Here is a 4,629-nt window from a genome sequence, read left to right as displayed (position 1 = left end):
AGGCCCCTCCCGGGGTGCAGGCGGTCGCCTAGCGTCGAGGGAGCCGAGGTCTCTACTGGGCACGTTTGTGTCCTTCGTGAACCAGCTTGTTGGGGAGCACGAGGGAATTTGGGAGAGCCAGGTGTGCCTCCGGTCCCTCTCTTAGCTGCCATTTGGGCAGGTTTTTTACTTCTCGAAATAGTTTTGGATCCAGACTTGCAGAATGATTTCTGAAGTCGGAATGGGTGACAGCGTCATCACAGCATTCTATTGACCATAGATTCTTAGGATGCACCAGAATCGACTCCCAGACAGTGCATCCTCAAGCCTTAAAGACTATAGGTGCCGCCCCTCTGTAAAAACGATTAGAATCAGCCAGGAAGGGGGACTTCATTTGTCCTGACTCCACCTGGAAGGAAAATTCCAAATGTTCACAGTTGCAGGAAGATGTTGCTTCTCAAAAGGTTGCATGCATTCCTTCCACATAAGCAATAGACTTTATGTAGTTTAACTCCCCTAAATAAATAAATTTTCCTATACTAATCTCAAAGAGTATTCTAAACTTTTGAGTGCATTTATTGCTGCTGAAAAGCAAAAATGACTTGCTGTGAAAGTGGGAGAAGACTTCAATATCAAAATAATTTTCTCTACTAGGAATGAAAGAAAGAAATCATGAAGCTTTTCTTGTCCAAATACTGTCAGAATCTTAATTGCCATCTGAGAACAGAGAAAGTAGAGTGTCGTGGACTGGTTGTTTCTGCTGTATATTTGGAGACAGTCTTCTGGAGACTGTTTCACAAGATTTCACCTGTCTACCCTTATTCCTTGCAAATGGAGCAGAGACTAATACAGCCACACTTGGAACCTGGTTTCAGAAAACTTTTGACTGTTATTTCAGTCTTTTAGCAATCAATGCAATGCTACTGAAATTCTTTGGTGTGTACCCTGTACCCCTCAGTGTCTGGACATATACCATACATGCAGAGGATTCAAAAGCTTTGTGGAACAGTGTCCACAAAACACCTGGGGAAGTTAGCCAGGAGGAAGTTGACTTATTCATGAACTGCCTTTATTCACATTTCCAAATTTATCGGCCACAGGATTGGTTCAACATCTGTAGCTTTGGCACATACTAATGGAAAAATAAAGGTTCTGTGTCATAAATACCTTATTGGAGTGTTGGCATGTTTGATAGAACTGGTAATTTTTCAAATTGAGTGAAGCCTTGTGAGAACTGTAAGATATGAATTATATACCTTTTTCTCATTGATTATTTGCCTAATTGCTATGCTGAGAGGGACTGCAGGAGAAATGGGCATCCATCTCTGCATCTCTTTTCCTCACGTGCCTTTGGAGTTGCCCAGATGGAAGCCAAAAAGGATCGAAAAGAAGAAGGTAATAGCGGATGTACTGCAGCCAGGTGCTCGTGTAATAGTCATGATGATCTGGGATGCCAGTCTCTAGAAAATGGTGAGTTGTTAATTTGTAAAAATTAACATCTTTATAAAAAGTATGTAATGCTTGTTAGGTCATACTTTTAGGATTCATATGAGATATCACTGATCTTGAGTATTCCTGATTTGGGTCTTTAAAATCTTTACTCCCTTTTAAGCAGTTTTAGACTTGTATTCAGAGTGAATTTCTGTTTTCTAAATATATTTCCCTAGCAAACTTTTGCTGTACAGAACTAGCAATTAAAAAAATCCTCTCCAAAGGAAACTAAGGATTAGTACACATTTTTAAGCCACTAATATGTTTATTTTTAATATTATTCAATTCTTATTGCAATGTTGAATTAAATATTCACTTTTATAATGGAAAAAAAGCGCCCAGATTTCATTCTAGGAGTGATTTTAGAGTAGATGAATTAAGAGTTTACATGGGGGGAAACAAAAAACAAAATCTACAAAAGTACTCAGCTTCAATAACAATGAAAGGAAAAGTATTTTAAATAACTGAAGGTACTATTACCATAAATGATAAATGAGAACTTCTTGTTTTTGTCACCCTAGTCTTACAACAAGGAAAAACGTGATAGACAAAACATGGAAACATAGAAATAGGCAAAGATTTGTAAGTGTTCTTTCAAAGCAGCTCTGGGCTTGCACTTTTGATTGATTCTGTATTGACTGCACTATTTTACAGCTCCATAGGGGCGGATTAACTTGTGGCGTTTTTGTCTAGTACAGATGCGTATGATTTCTGTTCAGCAGAAAAGAGAATGCCAAAGGTTATGGTTGATGGCCCTGCGAGATACTAAGCTGCTTATAAATCTCAGCTCCTCAAATGCTCCTTGAGCCAATTTTAACATCTTATTAAACCCATCTCATCAACTAATGGGTTTAATAATATTTTTGGCATGAACTTATGTTTGAGAGAGAGTCAAGATTTTACCTTTCTGAAAACTTACTTTAGCCCTTTCAGAGGTCATTCTGTTGCGATGTCCAAGTGGACTTACCTAACAAGCAATTAAACTGCCTTGCAAGGCCAGTTATTCTCCACTGATGGCAGCAATGGCTGGAAAATGTGCTGATGTAGTCTGGTAATTTGGGGATCTCTGTTGGATGGATGACAGAGATTTATTCTCTATTCGGTAACAGATGACAGGGAATCTGTTTTGTCCGTCTTTTTGTTTCTGTCTTTGTGAGCTCAGTTCAATCAACCCAATATTTGATGCCCACTGTGAAGGAACTCTTTGAGATTAGGACAGGTGAGATTTTGTATTTCTGTGTTTACTTTTTTTTTTTTTCTTTTTTTTTTTTATTTATTTTTTAATTTATTGGGGTGACAATTGTTAGTAGAATTACATAGATTTCAGTTGTGCAATTCTGTATCACATCATCCATAATCTGTGTTTACTTTTGATTCATGGCTGAAGTCATACAACCGAAGCTATAAGCGTTCTTTGTGTTTATGTCTATAATTTAGAATAGCCTTTACCTCTAATTGTGCAATTGTGAAATATTTCCCTATATTCAGAGGTTGTTAATAATTACTTCTCTTCTGTTAAAGGAGCTCTGTACTGAGTTTTTACAGAGATAAATACATAGGTGCCTAAACAAATCAAATATTGACAAAATTTACAGAAAATAAAAGAATTGTACCTTTAATATTTTAAATGTGCTAAACTTTTAGGGGGAAAATCATTTTTATAGAAACTGCTGGCTCAGAATCATAAAAATCCAAGTTTATATAACTAAGGTAAATCATTGGACAAATTAGACTGATTTGACAATTTTGGTTTAAGATAAAAATAGTTTTGTTTTTTCTTTGATTAATTAGTGCTAAGTAAATATAAGCATACAGTTTACTTTTTCATAAGATTTATTTTTTTCATAAAGAGATTAGTTAATTTGAACTTCATAACTTTCTTAATATTGGTTATGTGGGGACAGAGCCAGGAGTGCAGTTTCCAGGCTCTCGCCCTCATGTGGAAAGGTGCTCACTCGGGTAATAGATGGCCATCAACTGTGATTGGATGGCCATCAGCTGTGGCTAGTTGGCTCTCAGCTGTAACCAGTGAACCGTTGGCCACTAATATAACTGCCGTGGCTACGCTAGCAGCAAATGGGGGCTAGCAAGGAGATGGTGGCTGAGCTAGCAAGAGCGGATTGCAGTTAGCATTGCAGATTGCAGCTCGCAAGTGGGGTTGGTTGGTTGGCAGAAAAGCAGATGGCAGGTTGCGGATAGTGTGGCTCCTGCTTCTTGTGTCTCCAGCCCAGCCGCTAGCAGAACTATAGTGGTATGACTCCCCTACCTATGGCTCCGTGGGTGTTCCTTTTTGGCCTCACCATGTCCTGCGTTCTTATGTGGGGAGATGGACCAGAGACCCCGCATGATACCTTGCATGACAGGTTATTTATCAAATAAGCTAACATTACTCCTATATAATGTATAAGATTATTAAAATGTATATTTGTGTTCAACTAAATTGAATCATTTCAACTACATTTTTATAACAGTAACTACATTTTATAGTATTCCAGCTTAAAAATAATTTCCAAGATCCTTAGATAACTTAAAAATTTGGATTAATAGTAAATCAGTTTAATGAATGAGTGATCTTTTGATACCTGAATAATTTCTAAGTGTGACTGAATACTGAACACTGATTACTAAGTATAATCTTAAATTTTTGGTTTTTACTTTTGGGTTGTATTTTTTTTTAATACACAGTGAGTGATTGGTTATACCTTTGGGTCATGTTAAGGAATGTGTTCATTTTGCTACTTTAAGGAGGTGTGAAAAGAAGGTGTGTGTGTGTGGCTGTACAGAATTGTGGTATATGTATACATGAGCTTTGCCAGTCTGCTGAAATGCTTATATGTAACAAACTGTTCTCAATGATCTGTCTCCCAGTTTTCTACTTGAAATTTAAGTCAGTTACTTTGGTTAAGAGTTATAATTAATATGCATGATTAATCATGCATGGTTAATATGCATGGTTAATATGCATATTAAGCAATAGTGACGAAATTAAAACTGTGCATGCAAAGTAATGGGATGACTTTTTGTTTTCAAGGAAAAAGAGTAGTTTTGTTCTAAAATAAAATAAGTTTGTTTTAGAATATGCAAGAGTATAATGAAAGATAAAATTTGAGGGTGTGAGAGAAGTAGATTTTATTCACCTTAGTTTATTCTAACTGAGTC

At 36.8% G+C, this 4,629-nt stretch overlaps 1 pseudogene; it reads left to right on the top strand.

Annotated features, from left to right (window-relative positions):
- The first annotated feature begins 220 nt into the window (after positions 1–220).
- On the top strand, positions 221–1,200 carry LOC117022586 (centromere protein L-like; annotated as a pseudogene).
- Positions 1,201–4,629: the final 3,429 nt, after the last annotated feature.

Source organism: Rhinolophus ferrumequinum, chromosome 5, assembly GCF_004115265.2.
Source record: "Rhinolophus ferrumequinum isolate MPI-CBG mRhiFer1 chromosome 5, mRhiFer1_v1.p, whole genome shotgun sequence".
In the NCBI taxonomy this organism is placed as follows: domain Eukaryota; kingdom Metazoa; phylum Chordata; class Mammalia; order Chiroptera; family Rhinolophidae; genus Rhinolophus; species Rhinolophus ferrumequinum.
This window is presented reverse-complemented; position numbering and strand designations above follow the sequence as displayed.